A 15,214-nucleotide genomic window follows, 5' to 3' on the forward strand; every position below is an offset into this window, starting at 1 on the left:
ACACAAAGCTAGTAAGGACCGCTTACACTATAGCTATGCAAAGCAAGTCACATGTGACCAAGACCACTTGAAACAGAGTCTAAGCATGTCAAAGCAAGGCCAAAAACATGTTGGAGGGGAGCCAACACATTCTAGAACAATAGGCTAAAACATCAAGCATGTTAAGCTAGTGAACAAGATTACACTACAAGTGTAAGAAGCAAGCAAGAAATAACCCAACTAGCCAAAATCAAAGCTATAACATACTGAAATAAGGCCTAAAACATGCTTGAACTAAGCTTCAAAAAGGTAGAAATAGAAGCTCACTTATTGGGCCATCAACACGTGCCAAGAAGACATAACGAGGGGAGGCCACCCCCTCCTATTTGGGACTTCAAAACCAACTTTCTACCACTAAAATTCCCTTGGAATTCAGTGGTTAAAAGGCCAAAACAAGATTGTTTGAAAGGCTTTAAAAGGTGGCATAAAGCTTGGCAAACAAGCCACAAAAGAGGGTGGACCACCCCTAACTCCAAAAGGTCCTCAAACCAACATTTTTAACACTTAAAAAATAGAAGTTTTTGTAGTTGACAACTAGGCCAAAATAACATGCAAATGTGGCCCAAACTAGTGTACAAAAACAAGCTTAAAAGGGGTAAATGCTCACCCTTGAAGCACAACAGCAAAACAACAACTTCTTTGAGCTCAAACCAATCTTTTGACTTCAAATAGGACCTCCAAGCACCTCAGCAACAAGATGAAGGTTTTTGGTCAAGGGGTTGTGTGCAAATATGTGAAGAAAACTCACTTTCAAGCTTAAAACAAGAAGAGAGAGAGGATTCTAGAGAGAGAGGGTGAAAATTTGCTTCTCAATTTTTTGAACCCTTCAAAAGGGGGAGGCACCTCCCCTTATATAGGAATACAAGCATAAAGCTTGTATTTATCCCTCCATAGTGTATGGAGGATGAGCCTCAGTGTTCAATAGCTGGCTCAAAAGATCTGAAAATATCTGAAAAAGGAGAAAACTGGCCGTCGGCCACTTCAGGTGGCCGATCGGCCACCTCCCTTAGCCGACCGACCACTTCAAGTGGCCGACAAGGGAGAAAAGCGGCTGGCAAGGCCCCTTCCCCCATCCCCCCCAAGGCTCAAAAACAAGGCCAAACCACAGAGAGTTTAGAGGCTCAAAGACAAGGCACTCGGCCGAGACATTCGGGCACTCAAAACGAGCGCAAACATGCACAATCATCGCACGCACAAACGGTGACGTTTGAGTCTTAAGGTCGGTCAAAAATGGGGTGTCTACAGCAGCCCTGGGCATGTTTTATCTAGGTATGCGTGAAGTGTGAGCCTAAACGGTTTTCTTATATCTAAGGATGCATGACACGTGACCTTGGGTGTGTTTCATCTTGGGACGCGTGAAGCGCGAGTCTGAGTGGTTTTTCGGTCCTGGGCATGTTTCATCTTGGGATACGTGAAGCTCGAGCCTGAGTGGTTTTTCTTGTATCTCAGGACTCGTGACGCGTGGCCCCAGGCGTGTTTTTATCTCGAGACACGTGAAGCATGAGCTCGAGCGATTTTCTTATATCTCAGGACGCACGACGTGCGACCTTGGGCGTATTTCATCTCGGGACGCGTGAAGCGCGAGCCTGAGTGGTTTTTTTTTCTATCTTAGGATGCGTGACGCACGGCCCTAGGCGTGTTTCCTCTCGGACGCATGAAGCGCGAGCTCGAGCAATTTTTTCTTGTATCTCAAGACACGTGACACACAGCTCTGGGTGTGTTTCATCTTGGGATGCGTAAAGAGAGAGCTCGAGTAGTTTTTCTTATTTCTTGGGACGTGCGAAGCGTGACCCTGAGCGATTTTCCCCTTATCTCAAGATACGTGAAGCGTAGCCATGGGCGTGTTTTGTGTCAGGACGCGTGAAGTGCGAGCTCGAGCGATTTTTCTTGTATCTCAAGATGCATGAAGCACGACTTTGGACGTGTTTTTATCTTGGGATGTGCAAAGCACGAGGCGATCTTTCTTGTTTCTCAGGACACGTGAACTGCAAACCCGAGTGGTCTTTCTTGTTTCTCAGGATTACGTGAAACGCGACCTTGAGTGGTTTCTTGTTTCTCGAGATGTGTGAAACGCGATCCCAAGTGGTTCTCGTTCTTCAGTTTCTTGGGATGTGTGAAACACGACCCCAAGCAATTTTCTCAGTTTCTCAGGATGCGTGAAACGCAACCCTGAACGGTGTTTTCTTTCCTCGTCTCGTGTTTTGGCATGGTTACAGTGTGTTTTCGATCTATTCGCATGGAACCTGTGTTGGTTTTTAGCTTGAAGCTACTCATTCGCATCTTATTGCATTTGCTGTTGCTTATTGCATCATCTTGCATGATCATGAGTTTTCAAAATAGTTGGCTTTGCGTAGCGTGTTAGTCTAACTTTCAAAGTTACATTGTGCATATCATTTTGCATTTTGTCCTAGAACTACACTAGTTTGATTCTTTGCAAAGGGATACGTAGGCAGCCTGTGGGCATAACCATTTATTTCTGTGTTGATTTCTTGTCCAAGTCTTACGGCTTTGTCAAAATGGGTTGTCTCCGGGCTTTGACATTCACTCACGTCATTTCATGACTTCGAGTTCTATCAAAGAGGGGCAACTGTAGACACACCATTTTTGACGGCCTTTACAACTTGGACGTCATCACTTGCACACCCAATGATGAGTCTATATGCTTGTTAAGTGCTTGAAGTCCTCAGCGGAATGCCACAGTTTTGAGCCCTTCAAACCCTGTATCCATGTTTCCTCATTTTTTGACCAAACCTTAGTTTTTTTAAGCCTGCAACCTTGGTGGCCTACCGACCACCTTTTTGGGTTGCCGGCCATCACTCTTGGTTGCTGGCCACTAATGTGGCCTGCCGGCCATTAGTGTCTTTTGCAGATGTTTTTTGACAGTTGTGCTAGCTGTTTGCACAGATGCTTGCATCTGCACCCACGTGTTGGGCTGGATGTTCTTGAGGGAAATTCATGTTTTCTATATATAGAGGGCCTCCCTCTCATGTGTTAAGGTTAGAAAAATTTTGGAGCAAAATTTTTTCCCTCTCTCTACAATTCTCTCTCTCTCTCTCTCTCTCTCTCTTCCAAATTTCTACAATTTTGCCTATATATCCTTAACCTTTGCCTATACACCCTTAACAAAACCTTCTCATCTTTGAGCTGAGGTACTTTTAAGCTTGGTTTGAGCTCTTGAAGGGTGTGTTGTCTTGATTTGTTGCCTAGAATTGGTCTTCTCTTCAAGAGGTATAAGGCTTTGCTTGTTGCTTTGTTTTATTTGCTATTATTCTTGCTGTTTTTCAGCTATATTTGGGCTATAAAAACTATATATTTTTGGGTTGAAGCTTGGGTTTTAAGGCCATTAAAGGTTGAGGGGTGGTCCACTCTTCTTTGCACCATGTTTTAAAGACCTTGACCCTTGTGTTTCCCATCCTTTTATTATTTGTTTTTGAGCTTTTAAACACTGATTTTCAGAGTTATTTTAGTAGCCAAAATCATGTTTTAAAGTCCAAATTTGGAGGGGTTAGCCTCCTCTCCTTGTGTCTTGCTTACTAGCCTAACTTGTGCTATGTTTTAGCATATTAATCTAGCTATTTTTGTCTTAATTCCAGCATATTTTAGGACTTATTTTAGACTGTTATTGGTTTGTAGTTGCATTTGAGCTTTGTTTTGCATGCTTATAGTGTAACTGTCCTCATAAGTTTGGTGTTCTAGGCCTTAGACACTATCTTGTTTGAGTTGATTGCATTTATTTATGGCTTTTCACACTTGTGATCACTCTTAATCACCTCTGCAACCTCCCTCTTTTCTTGGCTTTTGTTTTTCTTTGAAAGTGGTTCAAACAACTTGTTTGTTTAAAGCATGAGATTGAGATGCCATGGTTAATGGTTTAATCCCTCTAGGTTCATTACCAATGGTATGATGTCTCTTTCATGCCCAAGGCAACACTTGGTTTGAGCCCTCTTTCCATTAGAGGACTTAAACTCACCTTTGGACTCAATTGATTAAAGAATGGATGGTAATTAAAATGAAGTAACTAAAATAGAACTAAAATGGTGCATGATAATAATTGGTTTGGTGTTTAATCGGACGTTAATTGAACACGTAGAAACTTGAGGCATTTCATACTCATTAGTGATGAAATGGTTCAAGTTTCCAAGGTCACCACTTCCCTTGATCAACTCATGAAAGGGAGGAGGTTAGAGTCTTATTTTGTTGCATTTATTGAAATTGCACACTTTGGTTCATAGGGCATCATGTAATGAAATTGCTTGAATTGGTGGTTTGTGGACCAAGCTTACTACTCCTTTGATTTGTTCATGAAAAGGAGGGGTGAGTTGTGCAGACAACCCTTGAAAATACCCCGTGCATGCTCTGTTTGTTCTCTACTACAACAAGATGAATTGGGCAGCACTGGCTGGCAGGCCACCTATGATGGCCAGCCGGCTATCATTGGTGGCCGGCAGGTCCTCACCACTGGCCGGCCGGCCACTGATGCAAAATTCAACAGTATGTTCTTTGAGCAGAGCAGAGCAGAGCCATTTTGGAAGTGGACAAGTGTTAGTGTTCTATTGTGCAACTGAGGCCTTCTGGAAGCAAAACGGTGGCTTTTCAGGTGGAAACCGAGCACGTGCATGAGCATTCCTCGTGTATTGAGCATGTTTAAGTTTAAATATTTAACCTAGATGTTTGTTGTATTTAATTAGTCAGTTAACTAGTTTTTTTCGATTCCATTTTGTAATTATTTTAGTTAGCTAGAATAGTTAATTCAAGTGTTGAATAATTAGTTAAATAGTTTAGCTAATTTCATTTGTTTTGTAATAATTAGCTTAGCTTTAATTAGTTAGCTAGTTAGTTCATTCGGACTCTCCTTCATGATTGCACAATGTAAATAATGTGTATGTCTTCCAACCCCACGTCTTTCTCCCTTTTATTTACTAGCTTATGATGGTTAGTTTAGGGACATCATGTTTTGTTTAGCATACTTCATGTTTGCATCCATTTGTATTGCATGCACCAAGGCTCGGTTCATCATTCTAACTCACATTGTTAGTTTAAATACTTATTTGAATATGTTCTTAGACCGCATGTTATCAAATTGATTCAGTTGCCATATTAGTAGCTGAGCCTATTTAATTGCATATTGCATGCGTTGTATTAGTTATATTGCATTGTTAGGAATCATGCATTTTTCTAACTTTATCTTCTTTTTTGGCTTGGAGTATTAGGTGAGCCTTTACTCGCTTTAGCACATTGCATGAGTGTGATTGTTGCCATGTTTAGCATGCTTGCCATGAGGCTAAGTGCTTATCTGATAAATTGCTTCAATGCCTGTGGGTGAAGGCTAGTTGTTTGAATTGGAATAATTTGAGTAAATGTTGATATGCGATCACTTTTTCAAGTGGTACATATTTCGAAACAATTTTCGAAACAAACATAAATCAAGTGTTCCAATTCTTGCAAATTAGTCTATACTTATGTGTGTATGCATCACATAGTAATACTAGCCTAATAAACTGGAACAAGAGCATATAATGTACATGAGATTCATATCATGATTAGTATGGGCCGATCTTTGATCGGGCAAGCGGGGGTGCTCAATTCATTCATGACCTTCCGCTCTCGTACCTAAGTTCTCGAGCCGAGACAATCTTGGTGATAACAGATATATGGCCTTTCGCACGAGTCATGGGTTTCCTAAATTTTCCCAAAATAAAATATTTAGGTGGCGATTCTGTATCTAGCAAAGCAGTCCATTTTTGGCAATTTGATTCAAAATTGATTTTGCAAAAGATTTGTTGGATTGGGACTCTTTGGTGTTTATCTATTTCACATTGCACTTGTTGAATTAGATTCAGAACCGCGTGAGTCCGATACACTAGGGCTTCTTTCAACTTCCGAAAGGGGGCGCGAAAAAGTCAAGCTACAGTTTCAAACTCACTTTTGTTGTAACCAAACATTGACTTGGAAAGTTGTAGCCATTAAGGCATTCATTTATCTGTCTATCTCTTATTTCATATCTTTTGCTTATGACACATGCTAGAGATTCAGGGTTAGGGCTTATGAATGTATAATTGCATGTGTCATCTTTTGTACAATTGGATCATATAAATGTAAAGATATCATATTCTGAAATGTATTGTTAATTGGTAATTATTGTGAGATGGAACTATTGTTATATTTTTGGGGCGTTGCATAATTTCAGCTGTAACTCGCAATGTGTAATTCAAATTCTATAGATGCATTGCAGTTACAAGAATGTCATGAGTTGCATGGCTGTAAATCAATTATATATATAGGAATATTATGGTCATAATGTTGGCATTCCAACCATGCAACTATAAGCAAATATATATAACAATAAAGTTAAACTTTCACTCATCATTCCATGAATACAAAAATATTTTGTAGTAATTTCTTTGACTACAAAACAAGACATGAGAATTCACAATTGACAAAAAAAAAAAAAAAAAAAAAAAAGATTGAATAAGATTAATGCCATTACAATGCCAAGTGTAGACACCCCATTTTTGACAGCCCTTACAACTTGGACGTCTTCGCATATACACCCGATGATGAGTCTGTTTGCTTGCCAAGTGCTCAAAATCCTCAGCGGAATGCCACAACTTTGAGCCTTTCAAACCCCGATAGCCTTTCAAACCCAGTTTTGGACCAAGCTTGTTCTTTTCAGCCTGCAACCTCTGGTGACCTGCCGGCCACTGCTAGGGACTTGCTGGCCATCACTTTTTGCTTGCCGATGTGGTGCCAGCCACCAGTGTGTTTTGCAGATATTCTATGCCAGTTGTTTGCACAGATGCATGCATCTTCACCTGCGTGTAGGGCTGGATGTTTTTGAGGGAATTGCTTGGTTCTCTATATATAGAAGACCTCTCATATTTTTTTGAAGGTTAGAAAATTTTGAACTCAAAAATTTTCCTCTCTCTAGCAAATCTCTGCAGTTTAGCCTCCAATTCCTTAACCTTTGCCTATACACCCTTAACCAAATCTTCTCATCTTTGAGCTAAGGTGTTCTTGAGCTTTGTTTGAGCTCTAGAGGGTGTACTTACTTGGTTTTGTAGCTTGGAATTGATCTTTGCTTCAAGAGGTATAATACTTGCCTTTTAAACTTGCTTTGCATACTTGTTTTTCTATCTTTTTCCCACTGATTTTCGGCTGTTTTTGGGCAATAAAACTCTGTTTTTGTGGGCTGAAATTGGTGGTTTAGGCAATTCAAAGGTAAGGGGTGGTTCACCCTTCTTTCTTCCTTGTTTGTAAGGCCTTTCCACATTTGTTTCCCACCCTTTTACTATCTTTTTCCAAGCTTTTAAACACTGATTTTTAGAGTATTTTCAGTGGTGAAAATCATGTTTTGAAGTCCAAATTTGAAGGGGTTAGCCTCCCCTCCTTGTGTCTTGTTTGCTAGCCTAGTTAGCTCTATGTGTTAGCTTAATTTTCTAGCCATTTATAGCTTAATTCGAACACGTTTTAACCTCTGATTTGGGTTGTTTTAACTCTATTTTGGGTTGGTTAAGTCATTTGAGTCTTATATTGCATGCTTGTAGTGGAAGTGTCCTCACAAGCATGGTGTTTTAGGCTTTTAGACACCATTTGTTTGGGTTGATTGTGTTGTTTTGGTGCTTTTCTCACTTAATTTTAGCAAGCATAATCTCTACAACCTCCCTTATTTCTTCACTCTTTGTTTGCTTTGAGGGTTGTTTCAACATTGGGATTGTTTAAGTTTGAGATTGAGGTCCATGCTTAATGGTTTAATCCTTTTTTGGGGGTTCATTATCAACAGGATGAAACCTCTCTCTCGCCTCAAACTACCCTTTGTTTGACACTTCTTTCTCTTCGAGACGACTCAACTCACAAATGGACTGAATTGGTTAAAGAATGGTTGGTAAGTTAAAATGAGTAACTAAAAGTTGAAACTAAAATTGTGCAAAGATAAGAATTTGATTGTGTCTTGGTGTGTTCAATCAGACGTTAATTGAACACATAGAACTTGGACCATTTTATACTTACTAGTGATGAAGGCATCCAAGTCTCCAAGGTCAACCGCTTCCCTTGATCTTTCATGAAAGGAAGTGTTTTTTTTTTTTTTTTCTTCTTGGATTTATTGAACTTGCACTCTTGGGTTCACAAGTCATCATGCAATGAAATTGCTTGAGTTGGTGGTTTGTGGCTTAAGTTCATCCCTCCTTGGATTTGCTCACGAAAAGGAGGGGTGAGTTGTGTAAATAACCCTTGAAAATACCCTGTATATGCCCTGTTTGTCCTCTGTTGCAACAAGATGAACATGTGCATCAATCGCCGGCAGACCACCTTTGATGGCCGACAGGTGGCCGGCAACCTTCATCTTTTGCCGACTAGCCACTAATGCAAATTTCAGCAGAGTATTGGTCAGATGGAGCAAAGTTGTTCTAGAAATGTTCAATTGTGCAAACAGAGGCATTTATGAGCAAAATGGTGGTCGTTTCGGTTGAAATCTGAGCATGCGCATGCACATCCCTCATTTCTCGAGGTGGAGTAGTTAATTGCTTAGTTTAGTTACTTATTCTAATTGCACTTGTGCTGTAATTATTTAATTAGTTAGCTAACTAGTTAGTTAATTCAAGTGTTGTAATAATTAGTTAAGTAGTTTAGCTAGTTATTCATTTCATTTTTGTAATAGTTAGCTTAATTAGCTTTAGCTTTAGCTTAATTAGTTAGCTAGTTAGCTAGTTTATTCATTCAGACTCTCCTTCGTGAGAGCGTAATGTAATAATGTACATGTCTTCCAACCCCACGTCTTTCTCCCTTTTATTTAACTGCTTACGATGGTTAGTTTAGGGACATCATGTTTCAATTAGCATTCTCCATGTTTGCATCTATTTGTATTGCATGCATCGAGACTCGGTTCATCATTCTAACTGCATTGTTAGTTCAATACTTCTTTGAATATGTGCTTAGACTGCATGCTATTTAAATTGCCTCATATGTCATATTAGTAGCCGAGCCTATTAGTTGCATTATCGCATGTGTTGCATTAGTCATATTGCATAGTTAGGCATCATGCATATTTTTCTAACTCTTTTGTTTTATCTTAGCTTGGAGTACTAGGTGAGTTTTTAGTGCTTTAGCATACATGCATGAATGTGAGTGACTACCATGACTAGCATGCTTGCCATGAGGCTAAGTGCTTACTTGTTGAGTTGTTTGAGTGCTTGTGGATGAAGGCTTGTTGCTTGAATTGAAATGATTCAATGAATGTACGTTTAAGCCCACTTTTTCAAGTGGCAAATTCAAAATTTAAGCCCACTTTGTTAAGTGACAAAATCAAACCCTTTTCGAAAAACCAACATGAAATTGAATTGTTCCAATTTGAGAAAACTAGTGTATACCTTCTGTGTGCGCATTACATAGTAAATGCTAGCCTAATAAACCGCAACAAGAGCATATAATGTTGATAAAAATCATATCATAATTAGTAGAGGCCGATCTTTGATCGGGTGAGCGGGGGTGCTTAAATGTATTTACAACCTTCCCCTCTCGTACCCAAGTCCCTAAGTCGAGGCAACTTTGGTGATAACGGGCACGTGGCCTTTGTCACGAGTCATGGGTTTCCTAAATTTTTTCAAAATAAAATATTTAGGTGGCAACTCTATATTTGGCAAAACAATCCAATTTTGGCATTTTTAATTCGAAAATCAATTTTCCAAACGATTTGCCAGATTTGGACTCTTTGGTGTTTATCAATATCACATTGCACTTCCGAGATTAGATTCAAACCATGGGAGTCCGAACTGTAGGGCTTATTTCGACCTCTGAAAAGAGGGGCGCAAAAAAGTCGAGTCTACAGTTTCTGGCGACTCTGCTAGGGAAATTAGAGAACTTGACTTGAAAATCATGATATGAAATTTTATCTACACTTATATTTTTCTTTGCATTGCATTTGCATTGATACATCTAAGTGACTGTGTTCGCCATCTGCTATTCCTGGACGGTTTGCCGGAGGCTTGCCTGAAAAGCTTGCCAAAAGGCTGATCGGTTGCGGGCTCTACCACGATGGAAACACAACCCTTGGCTCTGGACTACCGCTGTACCGTTTGATCCTCTTTCACTTCTTGGTGTTTGGTGTGAGAGGTATATTAGGTAGTCTTGCTGAGGTACCCTCTTTGACCATTTGGCCTAGCTGCATATAGTAAAGCCATAGTGACCGTTCCAATTTGGACAGGATACTCTCCCATATGGAGGATGATGTGACACCGCTTGTTTGAGTAGTAAAGCTGTAGATCACTGCAAAAGCTAGGACAAGAAAACCTTAACCTCTCATAGGGGTGTTTTGAATGCTTTTGTGCAAAATGTGAAATCTTTTGAAATGTGTGATGCAATCCTGGAAAATTCTTAATCTTGAGGCGATTCCTTTCAACTTGAAGATCATATCAGAATCAGATTTGGGTTGAAATCTTCGGATTTGTGTTTGATATGGGTGAATTTTTAGCAAAACTAGAATCAGGGCGAAAATTGTATCTTACTTTGTTTTGACCAAGATACCTGGTATCCTGGTCTGATGGGGCATTTTGTTTTTAATGTCAGGTTTGTCTGCTCCAGAGAAAGAGCAGTATCCAACTCAGCAAAGGCCAAGCCCAATCTAACCCAGAAAGCCTTAACACATCACCATCCATCCAATCCCAGAAAAACCCTATTCAACAAAGGTCTAGTCCATCTGACCCCTAAAAGGCCAGCTCATAAAAGATCCATCCACTATCGAAAAAACCATTCTAAAAAGCCCAATCCAGTTATACCCATCTAGAGTAATCCAGTTCAAATACATCAAATATAATCGGGGCAAAATCAGTCAGCTCTCAGCTTACACCCATCCATTTCCCCGGTTGCCAACTTAGTAGACCCTTGATGGCTTAGAGTCTGAAAGAAGTTGTGGCCACGATAGTGGCGTTCAGCCAGGAAATTGCTATGCAGGATGAGACCAATGTGGAAATGCAACTCCCATCAGGGGCATCTACCACACATCCAGTCTCGGGCTCCCAGCCGAACTTTGATCCACTTCTGCCAACTGAAGATTTGCAAGGTCTAAATCCTTGAGAAGGGTTGGCTCAAGCTCGAGTTTTCAGACCCCCTAGTGCAGCCTAATGAGGGGCTTTATCCCTTTGACATTGATGATCTCAACCCGATCTCGTTAAAAATTGCTAACCTTGAGAAGCAGTTCAAAACGGCACAAAGAATTAACTCCATTCCCGACATTGAGGATGGGTACACTGAGGCTGCCGTAAGACTCCCAGATAGATTCAAAATGGCACACATTGACCGTTTCGACGGGTCTGGAGATCCTATGGTACGTATCCGGCTTTTCTTGGACATCCTGAAGCTGATGGGTCTGACTAAGCCTCAAAAACACTCTCTGTATGGAAGAACCCTATCAGGTGTAGCAGCCACTTAGTATACCAAGTTGAAGGATAAAGTGAAGCAGAACTGGGAAGAATGGCTGAGGCATTTGTCGATCAGTATTCTTACAACACCCAAATTGCAATGACCACTCAAGAGCTTGAAGCAACCCACCAGAATCCTATAGAGTCTTTTGTGGAATTTGTTGCAAGGTGCAGAGCAAAGGCAGCATAAATGACAGATCGCCCTTTTGCGAGGTACCAAGTGTGGATAGTGGTGCAGAACCTTGAGCCTAATATGTTGCAAAAATTGATAGTCGGTCCACTATTCACTTTCAAAACTTTGCATGAATTAAGAGTTTAGATTGAGAGTGCATTCAATAAAGGTATTATTCCCAGAACAGGCGAACCAACAAGGAGAGTGTTTTCTGGGAGTACTGTAACGCCCTCAAAATAATACATAAAACCCATCATTTAGACATGCAAGATATAAGAGGAATCAACCACATTTCTATTCATCAGAGTAGTTCTTACAAGAATATTACATGTTAATCAACAGAATTAAATGCCCTACGGGCTTACAGCTTCCCAAGTTAATACTTGGTTACAAAAAGGAAGAGTACTAACTCAATACATCTTAAGCCCTTGGCTTGAATTTACAGGTAATACATCAAGAAAGCAAAACAACAAGTGAAATCGGTCTGCCTATATCCTCCCAAGCTATGTCCTTAGAGGTGGCACGCTACCTGTACCTGAAAATGATGTCCCATATAGGGTGAGCCACAGCCCAGTAGAAATACACTAAACCAACTATAAACAATGACTAAAAGATTAGCAATTGATACATGGTCAACACTCACACATCCATTTACTTCTTATTACAATTCCATGACAATCAAGTCTATGTTACAATTCACTTTCCATTTCTTATTCAACATTGAGTTTGAAAACAAGGCTCAGTACTCTGGCCAAAACATTTGATGAGATTATAGTTCATTACTTTAACACTGTCAAATTTCAGGGTGGATACACATTTTGGCATTGTATCAATAACACATAAACCACTTCCATACTTCACAAACGATGATGATATACATTTTAGTGCTATATCAAATCAAACAAACTTTTCAATAGATAAGCATATGAGCTATATCACTACAACAATAGATAAGCATATGAGCTATATCAACATTCCAACAGATAAGCATATGAGCTATATCACTACTGCAATGGGAGAGCATATGAGCTGCATCCCTGGGTCCATCCCCCATCTTCCCATAACCATTAACCGGTTTAGAGGTACATCCCCCATCTTCCCCTAAACCGTGGAGTACATCCCCCATCTCCTCCCATACACAAGCAATGCATATAAACACAAAGTCATATACGCAATCAATCAATACATAAAATTAATGTATTCTATCATCCGACTACACATAATGCATATAAACACATTGGTTATATACATAATCAATCAATACATAAAGTTAATGTATTCTATCAACTGTCATACTCTATGACACATCCAATTGATTAGTTTTAGTTTGCCTAATCATCATGCATTGTCCACAACAATCAAAACTACCCTCCACTGGTTGCCTAGAGCAATTATTTCTAAACGGGAAATAAATGCACAAATGGATAATATGTCAACATTTCAACTAGGTGAGCAATAGAAGATTCAACTACACCCTTTAGTCCCATACAATCCCAATTTCAACACTCTCAATTCCATTCCACATTTTCTTTAATTAATCATACACATTAATTAATTAAACCACTTAGGGCAAATTCCCATAATTCACAAACAACCCTAAGGTTCCATTCCCATCAATACTCCAACATTAATTTCATTTCTCTATGTCTAACATGCATATAGGTTTATATAATTAAAACCCCAACTTTTGTAAATTACACAGAGGCCCTAACTTTCTCAAAATTACCCAATAACTCCCAACATACCAAAATGCTAAAATTCAAAGACAAAGTTCATAAGATGGAGTAGGTTATCCCTACCTCAAAGTTTGGGCTCCAACGGAGATGAAGACCAAGACCCAACGTGCTCCAAACCTCAACGTTTTCAGATTATAACAAAGATCTCGACACCCTCTATCTTTTTAACAAAGGACTTAGGATGGATTCACACTAGAGAGAGATGAAATCCTTGAGAGAAGATAGGTTTAGAGAGAGAGGGAGTCGGCTGCTAGGGTTTCAAAAAGAAAGAGATGAAAAAGTGATGGTTAAAAACGCTGCTGCCTGCTGATATAAAACAGGCTCGCTCGAGCGAAGACTTGGTCGCTCGAGCGACCAGACACAGAAATCCCTCGCTCGAGCCAATAAAGTCTCGATCGAGCCAGAAAACTGAATACACGCTCGAGCGAGAATGCTCGCTCGAGCGAAGAACAACCAGACCGCTCGAGCGAAGGAAATCTTGCTCGAGCCAAAAATTACAGTGTTCAGGTCCAGTACCAGACGCAATCGTTCGCTCGAGCGAAGAAACCCTGGCTCGAGCAAAGGATCTAAAACACAGAGATCACTCGAGCGACGAAAAGCTCGCTCGAGCTAAAAACTACAGCTCTCAGGTCCAGATGAGACGCAGACGCACGCTCGAGCGAATAAGTCCTGGCTCGAGCCACCAGGCACAAAACTCAACTCTCGCTCGAGCGACTAAAAGCTGGATCGAGCGAAGAACCAAAAACAGAAGCTCGCTCGAGCGACCAACTACTCGCTCGAGCGAAGGTCCAAAATTCTGGGCAGCAACACTAGGCTCCCAAATACAACCAACCTGAAATAAACCTGCCCAACACATCCTATAATCCAAATACAAATTATGAAAGGACGTAAACAAGGTTTAAACAACTGCTAACAACCACGAAACCAACTCCAGATCACTGTACAACAAGGGTTAAAACCCGGGATCGCTATAACCTCCCCCCCTTAAAGAATTTCGTCGACGAAATTAAGAAAACGCCTAAACACAAGGCCAACTGATCACACAACACCAACACCCGAGTACTAGGGAAGAAACTACTCTCACTACAAACCTCCAATCCACTCTTACCAAGGAAGAGACTAACCAAGGGAACACGTTCCGAACGGCAACACTACCGGCACAAAAGTCACTACAAAATCAAACCTTTCTCGAAACAATTCGCGAATAACCGACTAGCGCTCCAAGCTAAGTCACTACTCAACAACCAAAATCCCGAATAGAACAACTAATGCAAGCTTTTGTATACATATAAAGAAAATCATTCTCTGGTTAAAAAGGCTTTCTCTCAAAAAAATAATTAAGTTTTCAACGTTAACATTCCAAAATAAATTTTGCATTTTTCATGCGAAATCCAAGAGTTTTGTAAACATTTTTCTTTCATAAACACGGTGTTATTCAAAATATATAACCATTCTCGTTTGATTTGGTCAAGTCCTCTCATTGAAATTTTCATAACATTTGAATTAAATCCATTTCTCCACAATACACAATTTAGTATTCAACAACCTAACCCATTACCGGTTATCTCATATCTATTCAAGAGACAATTTACAATATATGCTATAACATGCATTTCTTTCAAATTCACAAACTTCTAACATGCATGGTTCACAATTTCGAAATACATTCACTGTTAATGATACACTTGCATTTCCACATTACATTTAACATACATAATGTCAAATTAACTTCCATAATATTACCATAGGCTGAAACACATGTAATATTCGTACAGTTCATCAAGACAACCAGATATTCAACATACGTTCAAATACCTACCAATGGATTCAGATACCTCTCTCTCGGAACCGAAATT

The sequence above is a fragment of the Camellia sinensis genome, chromosome 5 (genome assembly GCF_055761805.1).
Source record: "Camellia sinensis isolate YWXY chromosome 5, ASM5576180v1, whole genome shotgun sequence".
Taxonomy (NCBI): Eukaryota; Viridiplantae; Streptophyta; class Magnoliopsida; order Ericales; family Theaceae; genus Camellia; species Camellia sinensis.